General features: G+C 31.7%; 1 long non-coding RNA gene across 3 annotated transcripts; it reads right to left on the bottom strand.

Annotated features, from left to right (window-relative positions):
* Window positions 1–6,530: 6,530 nt before the first annotated feature.
* Window positions 6,531–9,678, bottom strand: LOC135648845 (uncharacterized). 3 transcript variants are annotated; one of them, XR_010501109.1, is made up of 4 exons: window positions 9,204–9,678; window positions 8,199–8,690; window positions 7,566–8,093; window positions 6,531–6,660 (listed from the first exon to the last, which is right to left on the bottom strand). It is a non-coding gene; the product is annotated as an uncharacterized LOC135648845 (long non-coding RNA). The 3 variants fall into 3 exon arrangements; XR_010501108.1 differs by having other exon boundaries at window positions 7,566–8,357; window positions 8,556–8,690; XR_010501107.1 differs by having other exon boundaries at window positions 7,566–8,690.
* Window positions 9,679–10,140: the final 462 nt, after the last annotated feature.

The following is a 10,140-nucleotide window of genomic DNA, read 5'->3' as shown; positions in this document are numbered from 1 at the left end:
AGAGACCCTCCTCGGCCAGCCCACGGTGGCAACACGCAGAGAGCAATCCTGTGAAGGTAACTGCATTGGGCCATAGGGCTTCCTTCACCATCTCTTCCAGCAGTTTCAACGCCGCCTTGCCTTCGTCGTGGATCGCGAACCCTGCTACCAAGTCGCTCCATGTCTACACGTTTCTGTCCCTCATATTGTCGAACACTTTCAGGGCACTGGCAAGGCATCTGCATTTGGAATGCATGTCCGCTAATCCAGTGCCGATGAACACACAATCTTCGTGATGCGTGACAGTTTTTGTATACGTAAGCATGTGTTGTGCTGCCCAAGGCCAGATTGCCGATCTGAAAACAGGCAGAGATCAGAGCGACGACTGTCCTGTCTGTGATCTCTAACCCCTTTTTTTAGCATTTCATCGAACAAGACCAATGCCTCTTCTGCGCGATTGAGACAGCAGTCCATAATCAAAGCGTCTCACTCAACGTAAATTAATTATTATAAATGATATATAACAATTGAAGCATTAAGGTGAGGACTAGATGATATCGAGAAAAAAGGATAATCGAAAAGAGGTAAGATTTTTTTTAATTAATTTTGATTTATGTTTTGAAATCTTAATGTTAATATTGCTATAATTTTATGATGCATAATTATGTTTTAATTTCAAAATTTTATGATTAGTAAATAATGATAATTGATTTATAATGTTAGAATGATTATTTGATTTATATTAATCTCTTAAGCTTAAGTGAATTTTAATATTAATTTAATTATTAAAATTCTAAATTTTAGATTAGCATAATAGTTCTAATTTATTTAATTAAATATATCTATCTTTCAAGAATTATGTATGAATTTTTATAATGTAATTAGTTTTAAATTTAAGATTGTGAACTAAAATTTTTAATTAATGGATTTGAATTATTCATTAATAATTTTAGATATTGAAATCTAATTTGATAAGAGGAGTTTAATTTAGGTTTGAGTTGAGTCAAGTTGATCTGTCAAACCAAATCAACTCAGCCCATGTGTTCATGTACAACTCAGTCCATGTGGTTAAGTAGAACCTAGCCCATGTGACTCGGCATGACCCAGCTTATGTGGCCGGGTAGGAGCCAACACATAGAGCAAGGTACAACCCACCCCACGTGATCATGCATGACCCAACCCAAGTGGCTAGGTACGATTCAATCCATGTAACCATGTATGACCCAACCCATATGGTAAAGTATGACCCAACCATGTGGCCAAGCATGGCTCGACTCATGTGGCTAGGTACGATCCAATCCATATGGTCAGATATGATCTTAACTCATGTGTCTATGTATAATCAATTCGCGAGCCAAGTATGATATAGTTCAATAGTAAAGCTCAGCCTAACTTATAAGTGAGGTTTAGCTTAGTCCATGAAGTTAAGCCTGCCCAACTATGCGATTGGCATTAGACATATCGTTGTTCTTTTTATATAGCAAGTTGTACCTCAACTCAACATATTATTTGTAACAGACATATGTAGCATATATGATCCATCCAAAACTCAAGTGGGTTGGTTCGGTTTAGGTTAGCACTATACGACATAGTCCAATTTTCTCTCTCTCTATTGGTTTGAGCTCGTTAATTAACTAAATCATATAGGTTTGATTGGTTAAAGCCGATTTAGGGTGATTCCAGATTAACTTGACTAGTTCAAACCTATTTGACCTAATCGAAATCAATCATATCTAAATTAGACTAGTCTAGAGTGATTCTAGACTAGTTCTATAAGGATTTGAGGTTGGTTCCATTATATCATAATTAAATTTAGTTTGGTTTAAGTCAATTGAGCTATTCCAATTAGGATTTTGGTTGATTGAGGACTATTGAGAGATTGATGTTTCATGCATTTAGGATTTGATGAATTTAAATGTTTTATCTGAAGATATCATTTAAAAATGATTATTGATTTTTACTTTCTGATATTGATATGATTATTATCATGTAATAGATATGACTAGGCTAGTAGTTTATATTAGAAGTGCAACATGTGAAAGGAGCTACGGGCCAATGCAGAGCCACCAATTAACATAGTTTAGCAGATTTATATTAAGTATGGTCTCTTATAATATTTAATCATATTAATTTCTTGATGTATACGTGAGTGAATGGATGAATATAAATGAATGATCATGGATGTTTATGTATCTCTACCGAGGGCAGGTATCAAAGTAATGATTCTGAGAACCAACTGGAATATGGGATCCTAAGGTTAGAATATTAGATTACCCAATTCGTTTTTAAAATTTAGATTATGAGAATTAGATTATAATGCAACTAAAATATGAATTTAAGATATTAGGATTATTTTAGTGAGTCAAATATGAGTTTTTTTTAAAAAAAATAATTGATTAAAGATGTTAGAATCTCGACTTGAAATGAGATTATTGAGTAAAAGGTCAAAATTTTTATTTTTTTTCTAAATTAAAATAAGTGTTCTATTAGTTTATCTTATAAACTCGTTTTATATTTTGAATATGATTTTGCCATTACCCTCTTCTCCCATTTTTACAAAGTAGATAAGGTTTGCTAATTTAATTATAGAATGTATTATTTTTCTTTTGAGATATATATGATAAATAAATATTATTAATTGACTTAGTTATTCAATGCACATATTAGATTTATATCTAATACCGAAAATAATAATAATAATAATAATAATAATAATAATAATAATAATAATAATTTGGTAATCAGATTAGAAATATTATATGATGCTTATGTTCATGGTAAAATATTTATATTTATATTTTATTTTATAAAAAAGTAAATAAATTAAGTTTTTGCACAAGTCTTATAGCATTTATTATTTTGACCATATCATTTTTATGTTGGAGATCTAAAATTAATTCATAAAATTTTGTTATAAATTTAAAGTAGATTATAATGAAGGAACTTTGACATAATTCTATTATAGTTTCATATATTATTTTTGTTACCATTTGTTCTAGAATATTATTTTATCTATAATTATGAATAGGGTAAATTTAATAAAACATATTTGTTACTACGTGGATTCTTTAGGATCGATGATTAATTATCTTTTATAGTTTTGTCTTACATTGTTATGAATGTTTATAGTTAACATATTTAGTTTTACTAATTGAAGATTATACTAAGTATCAATTATTCTCTCGGATGTAAAAGTTTTGATAATTTTAAGTTTAAAATTTTATAGGATCTTTTAAAAATATAAATTAAAAAGTATTTACCTTTATAATTTTTGTTATCATACATTATTCTTAAAATTGAGATTAGATTTGACATGTGCTAGGATGGTTTGTAGAAGTTATTATTGATATTAATAAAATATGTGCTTTTGAAGTTGAATAAATTTGTTAGTGCATTGATATTTAAACTTAATTGTATGAGTAATTAATTTAAATAAAATTTTAATTTAATGTCAAATTAATTATCAGATATTATTTGTTTAATGTAATGACGAGTCTAATGAGAATTAAATATAATGTTATTTCTTTGACACATATAATATATAAATAATTTGAAATTATAAAAAGAAATATATGTTGAATAGTTGGATAATTTTTCTATCATTTTAATTGCTTTTGTTTGTTGAGTTGTCTCAACTTATATTTTATGTCAACAATCAATTAATTTTTAAAACTTAAAAATTTTATTGATTTATTAGATATAGAATTTGATATACTTGTTATGGGTAATCTAAAATCAAATTTATTCAATAAGTTTCATTAATCTATCATATATTTTATGTTAAAAAATATATATTTTTGACTTAAAAGTTTTCGAGTGATACATTTAATCAAAATATTTTTCAAGCTAATTTAGTTTTGCCCTTTGACTTAGTATTTTAAAAGCTAACTATATCAATTAATGTTATTTTTAATCAAATTTAGGACTAAATTTCTATTAAGTGAGGGAGAAATGTAATCACCGATAATTTCTCCCTTAGCATAAATTAATTGCTATAAATAATGTATTGCTTTATTATTAACTTTTATATTTGTGTACTATAGTTAAGGAAATGATTAAATTTGGTTTCCTTAATCAAATTATTAATCGATTTATTTTCTAATGATTGATTTGATTTTAGGAAGTAAATAGTTTATATTTCATTTTCGTGTGCGAACTATAAGAAATGAATATTATATTTTTTTCTGTGTGTGAAAGTAAAATAAAAATAAATTAAAAATTAAATTAAATTATTATTTACCTTTCGAAGAGAAAGTATATTTATTTCCCCTATATAAAGGGGACTACTCCTCCCTCATTCCTCAGAAGTATATTTATAATTTTATGATGCATAAAGATGTTTTAATTTTAAAATTTTATGATTAGTAAATAATGATAATTGATTTATAATGTTAGAATGATTATTTGATTTATATTGATCTCTTAAGCTTAAGTAAATTTTAATATTGATTTAATTATTAAAATTCTTATTTTTAGATTAACATAATAGTTCTAATTTATTTTAATTAGATATATCTATATTTCAAGAATTATGTGTGAACTTCTATAACGTAATTAGTTTTAAATTTAAGATCGTGAATTAAAATTTTTAATTAATAGATTTAAGTTATTCTTTAATAATTTTAGATATTGAAATCTAATTTGATAAGAGGAGTTTAATTGGGTTTTGACATGAGTCAAGTTGATCTATCAAATCGAATTGACTCAGCCTATGTGTTCACGACCTAGCCCATGTGGCTAAGTACAACCTAGCCCATGTGACTCGACATGACCTAGTCTATGTGGTTGGTAAGAGCCAACCCATATGGTAAGGTATGACCTAACCTATATGGCCAGGCATGACTCAATCAATGTAGTTAGGTACAATCCAGTTCATATGGCCATGTATAACCTAACCCATGTGGTAAGGTACGACCAAACTATGTGGTAAGGCATGGGTCAACTCATGTGGTTAGGTACAATCCAATTCATATGGCCATGTATAACCCAACCATATGGTAAGGTATGATCCAACCATGTGGCCAAGCATGAGCCAGCTCATGCAACTAGGTACGACCCAATCTATATGGTCAGATACGACCCCAACTCATGTGTCTAGGTACGACCAACTCATGAGCCAAGAATAACTTAGTTCAATGGTAAGGCTTAACCCAACTTATAAGTGAGGCTTAGCCTAGTTCATGAAGTTAAGCTTACCCGACTATGCGATTGGCATTAGACATATCATTGCTTCTTTTGTATAACCCGTTGTACCTCAACTCAACCTATTATTTAGAACAGACATATGCAACGTATATGACCTGTCCAAGACTCAGGTGTGTTGGTTTGATTTAGGTTAGCACTATATGATATAGTCCAATTTCCTCACTCTCTATTGGTTTGAGCTTGTTAATTGACTAAATCAAATAGGTTTGATTGGTTAAAGCCAGTTTAGGGTGATTCCCGACTAACTTGACTAGTTCAAACCTATTTGATATAATCGAGATCAATCAAATCTAAATTAGACTAGTCTAGAGTGATTCCAAACTGATTCTATAAGCATTTAAGGTTGATTCTGTTAGATTTGGTTTAACAGAATCAACCTTAAATGCTTAGATCATAATCGAATTAAATTTGGTTTAAGTTAATTGAGCTATTCTAATTAGAGTTTCAGTTGATCGAAGACAATTGAGAGATTGATGTTTTATGCATTCGATGAATTTAAATATTTTATTTGAAGATGTGATTTGAAAATGATTATTAGTTTTCTACTTTTCTTATCTTTATGATATTAATATAACTTTCTACATTTATGTATTAGATATGATCTCAAAAGCTTTCACCTTCACTTAAAACAGGTCAAACTATAATCTCACGGAACTGGGTCAGAATTAAGTAGCACAAAACTTTCATGCTTTAGAGCATTCTGTCATCAGGAAACTTTAGAGCATTCTGTCATCAGGAAACGAATTTAAGTGCCTAAGAGAGGGTTAATTATTGGATGCTGTTTTTAGCAATATAAGTTCAAGTATAATTGAAGTGCGAATCAGATTTGACTGCATATCCAAGCGTCTAATTTTGCAAAAAAGAAAAGAGCAAAATGAATTAAGGGCACATGTACAGAAAAAATAACTTTGATGCTATGACATGAAACTGCAAGGCAAGAGTTTCAGTATGTGTGATGGGAAGCCTCAGCCTCGGTTCCCAAAAATATTTGCATGTGAAGTCATTCCATTTGATAATTAAAACTATACTACAGAATTGGTGGTGTTCATTGCTTATACATCTGATATGATTCACAGAGATGGACAAGAGAGTTCCTCAAACGTTTTACTTAAGTATGAGAATCTAAGATCTCCTTTGTTAATATCTACATCCATGGTTGAGAAATAATTAGAATAAAATAAATATGAAGAAAAAATTATTTTGAGCAAAATTTAAAAGAAAAGTGTGTATAAAAAAAAGGTGCAAAAGCTTACCAGCCGTGACACTGCCGCTTCAAAAGATCTATATACAATTACAGGCAAGTTAAGCATTGAAACACTGGTGGCACCAAGTTTGGAGTAAGTAGATACTCGAACACATAACCGAATGCACTTCTTAATGTAGTTAAAGAGGAGTCAACACAGAGTACACCACCATTACAACTAAACCGTAATATCTCCAAAAAAGCAACTCCAAGAAGACATGTCGCTCTAACACCTATTATGCAAAGAAGAATTCAGATGGCATTAATACAGATTGTTTATGATGTGTTAAACTTCTCATTTTCACAAATCAAACTCATAAAACCCAACCATAACATAACAGGAGCACTTTGAACAAGCAGAAAGAAAATAAATAAATTAATTAATTTTTCAGCATAAAATTTCACTTAAACCTGAAATTGTACTCTACCTTAACTCTTCCTGTCCTAATGCAGCAAAAAAAAGCAGCTCTCTTAAAACAGCAGCTATTTTATTACCACTGTCATAATGGGTTGTACAGTATATTTAGCTCAAGATTTTTTTTAATTATATGAAAAAATTTCTCTATTCTTTTGAGGAAAATCTTTCCTCTCAACCTGTATAAATAGGGAGAGAACATGTAAATGCAATATAGCTTCTTCAATAATTTTTTTTCTTTTATCTCTTTTAACACTAACAATCTATGACATACGTGTCTATTATCAAAAAAAGAAAATCATGGTTTTGACGTTTTGGATTTAGACTAGTCAGAAACCTATCTACTAGTCTTGTAGATTAAAAAAAGTTTTAAGTAGTTGCGAACCTAAAAAACACAAAGTAGTACAGAAGGGAAACTTATCGATTACATCAAAGGTAGAGATTATCCCAGGTACATTAGAAAAGGTAGCACTCAGGCATCAAATCAGTTTGTCTTGGAAAGGGATGGACGCTGCATATTTAATACCGAAGCTAATTATGTAATGCATACATGAGAAAATGTGGCATATATATATATATATATATATATATTTATATATATCAGAATCATTACTACAAAATAAGGCAAAATATATAGTTATTTTAGACTTGGAAAGACTTTTCACTTTCTAGAAAAAGAAGAGGAAGACCATTGATCTCATAATACGTGACCGTTGTACTTACTTCAACATTGGCTGCAGGATCAAACTCAAAGCAAATTTCGACAACTGCAGGCAATAATGGCCCCAAGAAATCAGCACCACTCCTGCAAATCCGAAAGCATTATACTGAGAAAAAGGAAGAAAAGAGTCAAACGGAAAAGAACTCCAGATGATCCTTTTTAAGTAACCAAAACTCCAAAGTCCAAACATTCCCAAGGCTGCTATGATCTAAGACGGCACTCCACGCCACGCCAGCACCCGGTGCTCGCTCAATAGTCTCTGTATCATCCATATTAATCAGCAATACCAAACACAATCAGGTGGCTGCTCAGGCGTCAAGGCCCTAACAAGACATGGGATGCAGATAGGCGTGCAGTGCAATAAGGTTGACATAAAAGCCTGACACCCATCAGCACTCTACGTTCCACTTTTTGATTCAGCAGCCACTGCCACATCCGAGCATGAAGACCATAGCCTATTGGCGGTAATCAGACCTCAGTTTTGAGCTACTAAGACGAGAGGCAACCAGAAGAAACCCTGCAGGGAGTCTCTAAAATATAAACTGAAGAAGTTAGCAAAACTATGAGAAGTTACAAGCCTGCAAAATAGCACATAATATGTAGTCCAAACTACAAAGAAACACCTAAACACATACTTCTACACGCTCTGTAGTAGTTTCTTGGGGGCAGTGTTTTGCTTTCTTCCAATCCGACATTCTTGAGTTCATCTAAATAGTTTCTGGTCACTAGAACTATTGTCTCACGATAAGACTAATCAAAACCCAAACAAGCCATGCGAGAACCGCATCAAGTGGCTGAAACATTTATGAAAACAGTTGAACTTGATTGCCACAATATGGATGACAATAGTTACCACAGAAGCAATTGAAATGATATATCAAATACTAAGCAAAGCGCAAAAAAGACAAATAGCATTATTCACTAGCATATACATTCTTAAGAGGCAAGGGTTCATACTCGGAGACGCAATAAACATGGAGCAGAAGCATCACCTTCTTCAAGACTCTCAAAGAAGAGGGGCAATATCATGTCTATAACTTCCCACTTTTTAATGGATGAGCTCAAGTCAGAAAGAAGACATATACGATTGAGCTGCACAACAGGAACAGCCTGTTTTTTTTTCCATCCTGCAATATAACATATGCTTTGTGAGAATCCAACATAAATTGGTTAAACAAAGAAAAACTCAGATGATACCGAAATGAGATATGGCATGGTGGCTAAAAGCTCAATGATGAGATAGTAATAAAAAGAACATTTTACATTAGACGACAAATTACATAGCTCTATCATTCATTACATATGTGAAAATTTTTAGTGTATATTGTTTATTCTAGCTAAAAAATCAATGAGCTTATAAAATATGATGGTGCCTCAGCAATCTAATAACCTCAAGTAATTCTCCCATAACTATTGGAAAGAATAAAAGATAAGAAGAATTATTAAAGAAGTTGTTTTACTATTCTCCCCTTATTTATAGGGGATTAAGGGAGAGGATTTCCTTCAATAGAATAGAGAAATTTCTTCGTACAGTTAGAAAAATCTTATCTGCTATCAATAATAAGATAATAAGGTGTCCAATACAATAAAAATTAATGAAATTTTAGAAGAACAACTATGTTCTAGCGGAAAGGACTCACATAGTTCCATGATTATTTCTTAACACACCAGCTTGTTCCGAAGAGCAAACTTCAAAAGCGAATGATATCTGTTCACAACTTGGTGTATGATAGGAAGATCAATATCCACATCCAAAAAACAAAAAAAAGAAACTAGAAGCAAACCGAGCACAAGCCGTCAGGACAAGGGGCTTCAGACGAATGTGCAACACTCTCAAGAGCTAGCCTCCGCAAGACAGTGCTATTTGGCTGATTCCACCGAGTAATGTGCTGAACAGCTCCTCACATATTTTCAATTTCCACCATAAAGAGAGTATCCAAGCTTCAGCAGCGTCCGGGAGTAAGGCAGGAGTTCGACGCAATACATCTTTGGAAGATTTCCCTTCCAAATCAAGAGAAACGAGGCTCTTAATCTGCACTGCTATTGCTGCTTGACAAGAAGACAATTCTGTGTTTATCCTAGCTTTCAGCTGCGATCCCTGTTCTCTCCAATACACTGCAGGTAATATGTTTTCTTTTATCTTTCTTGGTGTTTTTTCATTTTTTTGGTCTATCACTCATCTATTTAGAATACTTCTTTAAGTGTGTGGTCGTTCAAAGCTCTCGTTGTTTTGTCTTTGTCTTTGCCTAGTAGTACCAAGAACGCACGTCGACGATGAGTACGCCACAGCATCAGAAAAGGATCCAAAGATTTTTGGTGACAACATCTCGTAATCCAAGCCAAAACCTCTTCCTCAGTTTGTCAAAGTAAGTAGCTGCATATTTTTGTGGTTTTGTTAAAGTACTAATCATATATCTGAAAGTTTAACTTGGTATTGTTGTTCTTGTAGGAACTAAAATTTGTCTTTCCCAACTCAACAAGAATGAATCGTGGTGGTCAGGTGTGTTTTTTGTTCTTTTCTGAATACATTGTGGTACTATTACTTTATTAATGGCAAAGCTAATGATTTAGATAATT

This window comes from Musa acuminata, chromosome BXJ3-9 (genome assembly GCF_036884655.1).
Source record: "Musa acuminata AAA Group cultivar baxijiao chromosome BXJ3-9, Cavendish_Baxijiao_AAA, whole genome shotgun sequence".
Classification (NCBI taxonomy): Eukaryota; Viridiplantae; Streptophyta; class Magnoliopsida; order Zingiberales; family Musaceae; genus Musa; species Musa acuminata.
Note: the sequence above shows the minus strand (reverse complement) of the source record. Positions and strands in the feature narration are given on the sequence as shown.